The 12,503-nt window shown below is 43.8% G+C and overlaps 1 non-coding gene across 1 annotated transcript; it reads right to left on the minus strand.

The window, feature by feature from the left end:
- Window positions 1-5,114: 5,114 nt before the first annotated feature.
- LOC128058956 (U6 spliceosomal RNA) lies at window positions 5,115-5,222 on the minus strand. Its single transcript, XR_008200551.1, has one exon. It is a non-coding gene; the product is annotated as a U6 spliceosomal RNA (small nuclear RNA).
- Window positions 5,223-12,503: the final 7,281 nt, after the last annotated feature.

Raw genomic sequence — 12,503 nt, forward strand, 5'->3', positions numbered from 1 at the left:
ACTAGACAGCATATTAAAAAGCGGAGACATTACTTTGCCAACAAAGGTCCGTCTAGTCAAAGCTATGGTTTTTCCAGTAGTCATGTATGGATGTGAGAGTTGGACTATAAAGAAAGCTGAGTGCCGAAGAATGGATGCTTTTGAACTGTGGTGTTGGAGAAGACTCTTGAGAGTCCCTCCCAAAGGAAACCAGTCCTGAATATTCATTGGAAGGACTGATGTTGAAGCTGAAACTCCAATACTTCGGCCACCTGATGCGAAGAACTGACTCATTGGAAAAGACCCTGGGGCTGGGAAAGATTGAAGGTAGGAGAAGGGGACGACAGAGGATGAGATGGTTGGATGGCATCACCAACTCACTGGACATGAGTTTGAGTAAACTCTGGGAGATGGACAGGGAGGTCTGGCGTGCTGCAGTCCATGGGGTCACAAAGAGTCAGACACGCCTGAGTGACTGAACTGAACTGAACTGATAAGGGTTATTGTCCACAAAGTTTACTTGAAGAAACTAGGGCTAGGAACTTGCCTGCAGTTTCAAAGCTCGACAGTATTAAGAACAGTTTTTTGCTCTGTCTGATTTGGAAAGCATGGAGTGTGGCCCAGGAAGTCTGTTCCTGATGATCTGTTGGGTTTGGGGTTTTAAGTCTAGATGACCTGTAAAGACTTCTTACACTTTTTTACTCAAGGGAGTTCACTAGGCTTCAGTGATGAGCTTATACACTCATAATGCTCTGAATGGACCTGCTCTCCAAGCTCCCCTCTGGGCAATGAAGGACAATAAGGACTGTTAAGAATTAAGTTCAGTGGCATATATGTGAATTCCATTATGAAATCGCTTATGGTAATTTCGTGTGAATGTGTTTAGAAAAATGTCTGAACGTAATTTTTACTTATACTTTCCCTTTTAAGGCAAGATTAAAATATAGGACTAATGAGCTACATATCTGAACTGTGTTCTGTATGTACATATTGAAAATAAATAAGGCTTAGAGTTATGCCTATGTACATATGTTATTCCCAGCATTAGAAACAATTTCTCCACAAGGTACAAATTCACATTTCCTAAGGACTTTTTTCCTAACTTAAACAAACTGCTAGAGAAATCATGGCCTGCTTTGTAACTGCAAGTATTTTTGGCCCTCTCCCTTCCCTCAAGGGCTTTGGCATTCTGTATGCTTTTTTGCAACCTTTAGGACCATACCTTTTATTGTCATACTCATGTTCTAATCTTTGGAGAAAGTCAATCACAAATAAACTGTATCATGATTACATTTCCTTGTGGAGCCCACTGTCCCAAAGCCTTTGGGGCATTTGAGATTTGAGGAACAATAAAACCTCTGAGGGAGGCCCTGGGTGACCAGGAATAATGAGGGAAGAGCTTGAATAAGACTTACTTCTGAGATGGAAGGAGGGACTTGAGGCTGTGCCAAAGTCAATGGTCTGTGTTGACAGCTGGCATTTTTATTCACAAAATACCTTGAATTAAAAGGATCAGGATATACTGTCCTTTCACATCCAGTCTCAATACTTAAGGGGACTTTAACCATCTCCAACTCTGTCCCTTCTGACATGAGCTTGTCAAGTCACAGCTCTTTTCATAGACAGCACCTCTGCCCCTGTTTACTTCTCAGGATCACTAACATATCATCATATTTGTCCCTTTTTCCTGAGTTTTGAACTTTTAGGAAAACAGCTTATAGAAAAGACTCATTTGGAATGGTGGTGGTGGTGGTGTAGCTGCTAAGTCATGTCTGACTCTTGCGACCCCACGAACTGTAGCCCACCAGACTCCTTTGTCCATGGGATTTTCCAGGCAAAAATACTGGAGTGGGTTGCCTTTCCCTTCTCCATGTTTGGAATGAAAGAATATAATAATAAAGCTGAGATGAATAACTCAATAACCAAAATTCAGAATAAATCAAGGTCCAAGCTATAACAGCAATGTCTGTGGACTGTGGTTCTATTCCCTCCGTGTACAATAGATCACAGTATGAAATGTGATGTGCTAGGAACCCTCCTCAGATTAGGATCAAGGTGGCTCCCTGTACTCAACGTCTCTTTGGGTCTTCCCTGGGTTAGGGACAAGGTGCCCCATTCTGTTTATATTGCGTTTAACAGGCGAGTATCCTCTTCCACTAGAATCAGTGCATCTTTTTCTAGATTTAGGTTTAGTTCAGCCTTGGAATTAGTATCTATTTTGGCTGAAATATCATTATTTGCCAAATGATCACTGAGGCCCAGTAACAGCACTTCCTGATTTAATAAGTAATGCTTTAATATTTGCTCAACACCTACATGCAGCCATTTCCTCATATTCTCTGCATCTCATATATTGGTTTGGCTAATGGAGGTGAAAAAGCAGGTAACTGACTTCCAGTGATTATTCTGTTGTCCTTTGTGAGGCTTGGGAGATGATAAGGATCAGAATGACAGGGCATTTTACTTTACAAAGTACTTTTAGAGTCTTCACATTTAAATCCACATAAACATGCTGAGTATCACACCATCTCCAGCAAGTAAGATAGACTCACAATGGCACAGCAATCTTCACCTACTTCATTTCTTTTACTTAGCATCTTTCCAGCATTTTATATATATTGTTGCTTGAATAAATCACATACCAGGGCAGACACGTTAGACTTCACTAAATAAGGTGCCTTGCTAGTTGTAAGACAAAGACAACAAAGTAGTTACTGAAGTAATGTGTCCCTTATTGTTCTCATATCTTCTTGTGGGGCTTTTAAATACAATCAAATATACTAGGAGTATACAATTTTGATTTAATCCATTTTTTTTCTTCTAAAGTCTTTTTGTGGAATATTTTCAAAATGAAACTTAGTATCACTGCCCTTTTCTAAAAACTATAACACAGGCTTACTTTTTAAAGTTAGAAAATGTGGTAATAAGAAAGCTAAAAAAATCTGTAATCTTTTTGGTTTTAACAAAAATGTGATTGCAATATACACTCTTTGTAATCTCTTCTCCCTGCGATAATATAAATCTTCATTATGATTTTTAGTAGTTATATAGCTTTTATGGTGATATCCTAATTTAAGAGATCACTGATTGATAGAAATCTGAGATTTTTTTCAGTGTTTTATTGCTAAACATGCTAAGTACCCTTGTAAATCCTCCAGAGTCCATGCTATAGCCTCTCTATGCTGCTTCTCAGGATAATACGAAGTCTTACTAGAATTCCTAACAATTAACTCATTTTTCAAATGAATTTAACAAGAAGGTTAGTCTGCTTGGATTAAAGCAGCAACACAAACCACAGCAAGAAGATGTCTTCCCTCTCCTTACCCTCCTCCAGTCTACCTGCCACTGCCCGTATCTTTCCTGGGTCCTCTCTAAACACGCTCCTAAGAAAAACAAATGAAAACAGAAGGTGTGGGGCTCTTTTACAAAGATGGAGGAAACCAAGAAAAGGAAAAGAGATTAGTAAATTTTACATCAGTAAACAGAAAGCAGATATTTATGGTTTTATCCATTGAAATGCCTCTGTTAAGTACAGAAAATGTTTATAGGCCATTGACACAGATGCTTTCTTATATCCTTCTTTCCAAAACAAATACTTTTCATTATTCAAAGTTTCCTGTTTTTTCTTTTTGTTTCCATAGCAATTTTATGAGACCGGTTTACATATGAGGAAACACTAAATGATTCTAAAATTATTGGCAGTTAATTGTGGCACTCCTCTTGCAGCTTGGAGTCCTAAAGTCTAGGCTGGTATTCTTAATGGCAATTTTCAAAAGTTGAGTATTAGTATCTCAGCTTTGGCAAGGGTCAATCAGAATTGCCAGTGCATAATGATGTGTGACGAGAACATTCTGGGTGCATGCTGCATAGTTGTGTGGGTGGCTGAGGTCAGGCTCCCCAGTGCATTACACCTGGCATGTCTTTATTCTCATGGCGGGGTACACTAGAGGCTAACAGGTCTTGCGCCACTTGGTCCAAAATGAGAGGGCAAACAAGCCCACATCCTCCAAACACACACCCATGATCTACTAATGCATGAGTGGAGCTAATTTTAGCTGCTTTTTTTTTTTTTAAGCTCAGTTCTTAGTGCAGAATAAATAGAGATTAATGAGCAGAATGCAGAAAAGCTGGTTACATCTCTGCCCCACTAAAATATCATAATCTTTTTTACTGCATAGAACTGATCAGTAACGTATAGGGCAAAAAAAAGCACTTAATCCTAAACAACCTGGCTCTGGCTATCAGATTACTCTTTGTACGCACGCAGTTAAAACCACAGCGCTTCGCTATCCATTAGACCTACAATAACCCGGATGCAGGCAATGCGGGGAAGGCTCTCATTCTGCCTACTCGGCTTGCGGGGTGCCATCTGCTGGCCTCTTGAACACAGTGTAAGGTAGATTTTTAACGTCTTCATCTGGCTCCATTTAAAGTATTTGAAAAAAAAAATAACGTTTAAAACATTTAAAAAAATTACTGAATGTAATTTAAACATGAATAGAACACTAAATGGAAAGTTGAACAATTAATTAACCCAACTCTTGTGGCTGTGATATTTCATTAAATTTATTGGAATTGTATGCCTTTTCTTCTGGCGTGACAAATGTTGATTTTAAGTATCTGTGAATTCCTCATTCCTGAAATCTAATTACTGACCCTGAAAGTAGTTCTTTTTATCCTCAATTTTAATACAACAGTTCACATTTTGGCAATTTTGTGTACACGTTAGGACTGCATGGTGTCTTCAGGCCTATTGAACTGACTGATTGGTATGCCAAACAGAACAAGAGTTTCTTTTTTTTTCCCCCTTTTCTAACTACATCACCTAAAATAACAGTTTTGCTGAACTTTTCCAGTCTTGTCAAAACACAGACAACAAAAATACTACTGTCAATTCTTGATTAACTGAGTGGACCATGTGTGTTAGTCGCTTAGTCCTGTCCTGACTATTTGTGACTCCGTGGATTGTAGCCCGCCAGGGTCTTCTGTCCATGGAATTCTCCAGGCAAGAACAGAGGAGTGGGTTGCCATTCCCTTCTCCAGGGGATCTTCTCAACCTGACCCAGGGATCAAACCTGAGTCTCCCTCATTGCAGGCAGATTCTTTACTGTCTGAGCCACCAGGAAGCTTACAAAAAAATAATGGAATGCTTCATGAATTTGCCTATCATCCTTGCACAGGGGCCATGCTAATCATCTCTGTATCGTTCCAATTTTAGTATATGTACTGCTGAACCTGAGCTCTAAGTTTCCTTTCTGCAAAATCTTACCCCTACTTTGACCAGCAGGCAGTAACTGGGCAGAATCAGCTGACCAGCACAGCCTGGTCTGGAGCGGGTCAGGAGCAGGCACAGAGCGTGGTGAAGGCGTAAGCGTTTTACAATCTCTGATATCCTCTACTCCATTACTGTGAATTCAGTGTCTTTATAAGTAAGTAGTATTCTGGAAGCATCACAAGTTTTATATGGGAGCTTTAACTGTCCACAAACTAAAATTTGAACAGCAAGTGAATAATTAGCAACTAACAAGGAAAAGCCGATCAGCTCTCTGGCAGGCTGTGGCTTATCAGAAAGGTGTGGAGAGCCGTTATAAGATTTAGAGTTGTCTGAGAACCTGTCGGCCCCTTCCCATCTTTACACCTGCCATTTGACATGGAAGCTGGTGGCGAGTTACTGCGGCCCCTTCCCATCTTTACACCTGCCATTTGACATGGAAGCTGGTGGCGAGTTACTGCGGCCCCTTCCCATCTTTACACCTGCCATTTGACATGGAAGCTGGTGGCGAGTTACTGAGGACAGTGGACGGGCTCTTAGTGCTGCAGCAGTGCCTCTATGTTCCCCTGGTCAGCTCTCAATCTCGAAAGGGTTGGTTTCTGTCCTCACCATTTCTGAGATTTCTGTTTCACTCTCCACCTTGGTTTCTGCAGATAAACTACTGGCCAGAGGACACTGTGGCTACTGGGTCTGAGCCCCTCTGCTTCCCGCTCCCATGTGGTAAAACGTCCGTCTCAGCTCCCATTTTCACGTCCTTCCTCACTGAGGACCAGACACTTCTGGTCAGTCAGTCCCACCTGCCACTGTGTCTTCAGGGTCCCAACTCCATCACCCCCCGCCCCAACTTTTACTTTCCATCTCCCACTTGGAATTGGTCTTCCTCCTTGGCAAAACTATTTTTCTCCACTGAAAAAAACCAAAAGCAAATTCCCTAAAGCCACTGCCCTTTACTGGCCCTTCCTTCCAGTTACTAGACACTGATTCCTTTCAAATAACACATTTCTAGAGCCAATCTCCACTTCCACTTTCACACCCAAGTAATTTGCTTTTGTTCCACTCTCCATGGAAACCATCTGACTATAAAGATCACAAATCTCTCCCTATAATCTCTCTGCAGCACTTTTGATGAGTTCTTGAAACTCTTTAAGTACCTGAGGCTCATCTGATCCTTCTCGGTCTCCTTTAATGGTCCCTTGGTTTCCATCCACCCGTTCACTCTTCTCAAAGCTCTGTCCTTGGCTGTCTTCTCCCTCTGTTCATTTCCTGGGTGTCCTCATTCACACCCAAAGCTTCTACTTTAGCACATCCATCAGTGACTCCCATGCCTTCATTTCCAGCTTAGTCCCACATATCTCATGCTGCTGTTCCCCACAAGTGTCTAAACTCATCTCATATAAAAATGAATCCTCTTTCCTTCCCAAATTGCTGTTTCTCCTCTACCACACTGTTCAATTAAAAAATCTGAATACAGTGGATTCTGCTGTTTCTTAAACTCCCCATCAAGTCAGTCACCCAATTCTCCATTTGACCTGACATTTCTTTTGCACAATTTCTCCCCACTGCCATAGTCCAGACCCTCATTACCTCACTTGCTTCTAGTCCAATGGTTCTCACTGTGGTTCCTTCGCCACTGGCAGTAGCATCACCTGGGAATTTATCAGCAATGTAAACTCTTGGGCTGCCCCGGACCTACTGAATCAGAACTCTACACTGGGATCCAGTAATCTGTGTTTCAACAAATTCCTTAGGTAATTCTGAAGCTTAAGTCTGAAAACCACTATTCCATTCTCTACCCTCTTAACACTGCCATCGTGGTGAAAATAACAACAGATACAGTTCTGTTGCTCAGAAGCCTTCAATGACATTTATGACTAGAAGGTGAAACCTACACTTCTTTGTACTGCACAAAAGATGGGATCTAGTTCCTGCCTATCAGTTTCCAGAAGGTAAAGTATAACACATCATCTTAGTAAGAATGCACTGTTGTGTAGTGACTAAGTGGACAAGTTGTGGAATCCTACTGCCTGGGCTTTCCTCTGCCTTATTACAGTACAGCTGTCTGTGACCCTGGATGATTCCTTAACCTCACAATGCTTCAGGGACATCATCCATAAAATGAGAATAACACTGACAGCCATATCACAGGGTGGTTGTGCAGTTATCACATACCTGGCACTCAGGCTGGACTGTTACTAGATTCCAGGATGTTACAGAAAAGGTTAACAGGCTCCAAAAGTGAGGGCCAGGAAAGTTCATCATGAAGGAAAGAAGGAAACTCAAGGACAAAGCAAAACAGCAAAGACAGGGTGATACATTCATATCTGTTTCTCTGACAACAATTAATGAAGTTAATGGAGCTAAGTGATTAAATATGAGGGTCCCAATATAATGATGCTTTGAGTAATGACGGAAATCAAATTCTAACCTCCCCCACTAGGTATGATCTTAGGCAAAAAGACTTTATTTCTTGCCTCAGTTTCATAGTCTGTAACATGGTGCTATATAATGAGAATTCCTATGTATTTACCTATGTAAATATTGTTTATCCAGTATCTGATATGTGAGCATTCAATACAGGGAAGCATTTATTCTTATTGTATGTACAATATCTTCAATATAAATCAGATATAAAAACAGGCACTTCTGGAGACTCCTGTTTGATCCAAGCTCCAGGGAGTGTGGAGACAGATCTAAGTGTCAGGACTGACTGGGGGAAGAGCTGAAGTCATGCCCTCTTTCGGGAACAGTGGGCATCCAATGACTGATCACTGCAGGGACACAGTCCTGGCCCTTCCCTCCAACTTGGGACGGCTCTCAGAGTTACGGTGAGACTTGGTGGACACTCTCCTTGGGACCATTCTGCAGCTCAACTTTTTCTACCCACGATTCTACCTCCTTTCTTCCTTGGTAAGATCCAAAAAGTACTAATAAATGTCCTGGTCATAAATCTCCTTAGGTCTACTTCCCAGGAAACCCCACCAAGGACAATGTGGAAACATCTGGTTCGTTTATCAATTTACTTGTTGACTGTTGCCCCTCCCATCATTAAATAGAAGGTCAATGTGGTCAGGGCCATGCTCGTTTTGGCCACTTCTGTATCTGCTAACTAGGCAGTGTGACAAATACGAATATAAACTGCCGGTGTTAATGAATGCATCAATGAAACTGAGGGTATAGCAAGCCGCTGAAACACCAACAGGATGTGAGCCTGATCTGACCTCCATCTCAACAGGGTTTCTCCATGCCCAGAATGTCCAAAGCGCCAAGTCCTGCTTCTGCTGTCCAAGCTGGTACTGCCACACGGTGCGGAGTGCTCCCGTCAGAGGGTGGCTCTCCAGGCAAACACAGGTCTCAGAGCCAGGGCATTCGGAGCCTTCCCTCGGGCGCCTTTTCCGTCTACGTTCCGGTGCGGCCGCTCGGATCCGAGGGAGGATAGTGCATGTTATACTCCGAGCCCGTATCTCCAAACCCACCGAGAGAACAAGTCCACCACAGTAATGCAAAGGCAAGAAGGGAGTTTATTTCTAGCGCGCTAGGGCCCAAGTCTCATCCAGCACAGTGGAATCCGACAAGAGCCCCGAACAAAGGATTATGGCGGCTTATATACAGGCAGCTCTTTGTCTCAGTTACAGGGGTAGCTGGTGTTACATGATCGGCTAGGCAGGATGAGCGCACGTCCTGTCTCTTTCTGGTTGGTGTGTGTAGGAAGTCTTCCTAATTTGGTCAAGGAATGTTGTTAAGGAAACATAACTCAGGTCCTGGGCTTAGTGTACCTCACTGAGCTTGTCATAGCCAGGGTTTGGCCCCTAACATTCCCCCGTCCTTAGATCATATAGAGGAATCTTCCTCTTGGTTTTGAGACACAGTTTGATATTGTTGCCGAAGCACAAATAGCTGTACTGTGTTTATACGTTCTTTTACAAAGGCTATAAGTCTATTGATAATACAGGGACCAAAAGTAAGCATCAGTAGAAGCACTAGCAGGGGCCCCAGCAATGTGGAGATTAGAGTGGTCAACCAAGGGGACTGCTGAAACCAGGACTCGAACCACCCGTTTGGCCTCACGTTCTCGTTTGCGTTGGGCTAGTACCTCTCTCACTTTGGCCATAGATTCTCTGACTATTCCTGTGTGATCAGCATAGAAACAACATTCTTCTCCTAGGGCAGCACAGAGTCCCCCTTGTTGTAGAAAAAGCAGATCTAATCCTCTTCTATTTTGCAGAACTACTTCAGATAGGGAAGTCAAAGACGATTCTAAATGACTGATGGATTGCTCTATACAGGTGATGTCCTCATCTATGGCCGCTCTCAGGGAGTTAAATCCCTGGCTTTGCAGGGACAGGGCTGTAATTCCTGTTCCGGCCCTGGCTATTTCAAGACTGAACATAGTTGCTATAGTTATGCCAGTAATAGGTTCTCTCTTAACTCTGTAAATTCTTTCTTGAGAACTTAAGGTCAACCTTTGGGCCCAGTAATCATATATTGTTTCTTCTGGTCGGTACAGAATTTTTGGCACGACTGTTACCATAACACAGAATTCTTCTTTGGGGTCAAAGATTGAGCTGTGTACACATGGAGTCAGCCCCGTGTGTGAACAGACCCACCATCCTCCCATCTGTGGTATTAGCCACCTGGCTATGGGCAAGTCCGTAGGCTCAACGACATGCGCACACAGTGGAGACCTCCCTGATAATATCTTGCCCATACATAACCCTTTTCCCCATACCTCTCTCATTGTAAGGCCTACTTTTCGTTCTCCCCATCGACATTGGGGAGGATCGGTGCCATTGGCCAGGTCGTAAGAGGCGTTGAGGCCTATTGCCTCGTAATAAGGGGGAATTAAGTTGTAACATAACCAACAAGATTTAGTTGCCTCAGGATGGGTCTGATTTAAGGTAGCATAAGCTGCCTTTAACAATTTCCATAGTGGATCTGTATGTCCGAGTTTAACAAGGGGGCCTGCCTCTGGGTCTTCTGTTGGTCTCTGTGATATAGGTAGGGAGGCTGTCGGGTAGGGAGTTACATCAATTTTTTCCATTGGGTTGGGACCTATACTGTGGATCTGCGTTGGCTCTAGAATCTGGCTTATAACTATAATTCCCCCGTAAGTGTATGCGCCTCCCACCATTCTCGTCTGTATTCCCCAGGATAGGCCAGAAATCCAAGCCCCCTCTTTTTTTGCTTTTTCCTGATTGAACCTTATCTTAACCTGTGCATAGTTACAACTCTCTTCACATTCAAAAGTTGGGTCCCCAAGGGCTTTGGGGGTGGGCTTTGTGAATGAGAAGTTAAGTAGGTCCTGATTTCTTACCTCCCAGCGCCAAGGCCCATCATTAGAAGTAACACAATCCCATGATTTACAAAAATAATCTTGTGCCCCCCCCCAAGTCTTCCAGTTGGTCCTCTGGTGGCCCGGGCATGCCCAGAACCCCTGTATCTGGAGGAAACCCCTAGCCCAAGGCACATTTACCACCGGCTTTAAGTCAAAATATAGGTCTGGCCACCAGGTGTTCGGAGGATGTACTTCTGTAGTTAAGTTGAGCACCTCTCGTGTTTGTCCGTCTTGAAGCTTCCAGGTGATTTTGGCCAGCTGGTGCGGGTTGCTATGGGTGGCTCCAGGGCCGAGGAGGATGGTCACTAACAGGACAGTCAGGATGACTTGTCTGGATCCCGTCGGCGGATGAGCTTCATCTTGAAGGGGTTTGAAGGGTGCAGCGTTACTTCCCATTCTTTTTGGGCCCTTTCTTGCTCCTCTGGAGTGGCTTGGCGTACGTGGTTGCAGTGCACCCACGGCCGAATACCGTTGACCTTTAGGGCAGTTGGGGTGGTAAGAAGAACAACATAAGGACCCTTCCATCTGGGTTCTAGTGCCTTGGTTTGGTGCCTTTTGACCCATACCCAATCTCCTGGGCCAATGTTATGCGAGGGGACAGTTCCCTTATTCTGACCTACATGTAATTCCTGGAGCAGTTTCCAAACACGGGAATGCACCTTACTTAAGGCCATCAAGGCCTCTTGGAATTGTCCCAACGTGGGAGGTGGTAGTTTCTTCCCTTCAAAGACTGGACATATAGGGGGAGGTCTCCCATATAGAATTTCGAATGGGGTCAGATTAAGTTGATGAGTATTATGCGCACGGAAGAGGGCGAAGGGAAGGAGGGTCACCCAGTCCCCGCCAGTCTCTATAGCCAATTTAGTTACAGTTTCTTTTAGGGTCTGATTCATTCTTTCAACTTGCCCTGAGCCCTGTGGACTGTATTCACAATGTAATTTCCATTTGGTCCCCAGGGCTAGGGCAAGGCTCTGAACTATTTGACTCACGAAAGCAGGTCCATTATCAGAGCCGATGGTCACCGGCAGACCAATCCTGGGAACTATTTCTTCTAAAATCTTTTTCGCCACTATCATCGCGGTTTCTCCCTTTGTAGGAAAAGCCTCTACCCACCCTGAGAAGGTATCTACCAAGACTAACAAGTACCGGTAACCATACTTGCCTGGCCTTACCTCGGTGAAATCTATTTCCCAGTGTTGCCCTGGTCCTTCTCCCCGATACCTCAGTCCTGCGTGTTGTCCTTTCCCTGGTCTCATTTGTTGACATGCCTTACAAGCATGTACTATGTTCCTCATAGTTGTTTGGTGCTGGGGGAATCGCAGGTGCGCAGTTTGAAAGAGCATCAGAGTCTTTTTTCTCCCAGATGAGTAGTCAAGTGTAAATGTTCACATAGTTGCCGTCCCAACTGAGTGGGGAGTATCAAGTAGCCAACTGAGTCTCGGTACCATCCATCTTCACCTTTTTGGAGGTTGGTGTTTTCTTGAATCCAAGCAAGGTCTGAGGATGAATACTCAGGGGTCGGGGGCAAAGTTCCCATACCTGGAGGTGGAAGTTCGATAGCCAACACAGGGGTGATGTAATCTTCATCAGCTACCCTTCGAGCTGCCAGGTCTGCAGCCTGATTTCCTCCTGCTGTGGGGCTGTCGCCCTTCTGGTGTCCAGGTACGTGTACTATTGACACAGCCCGAGGCATCTGCACAGCCTCCAAAAGTCTACAGATTTCAGGCAAATTTTTAATTTCTTTCCCTTCAGCTGTCAAAAACCCCCGTTCCCGATATACTGGGCCCTGGATGTGGACCGTGCCAAATGCATAGTGACTGTCAGTGAAAATGGTTATTCTCTTTCCTTCGGCTCTCTCTAGTGCTTGAATTAAGGCAATTAATTCTGCCTTTTGTGCAGAGGTATCTGGGGGAAGGGCCT

Source organism: Budorcas taxicolor, chromosome 13, assembly GCF_023091745.1.
Source record: "Budorcas taxicolor isolate Tak-1 chromosome 13, Takin1.1, whole genome shotgun sequence".
Classification (NCBI taxonomy): Eukaryota; Metazoa; Chordata; class Mammalia; order Artiodactyla; family Bovidae; genus Budorcas; species Budorcas taxicolor.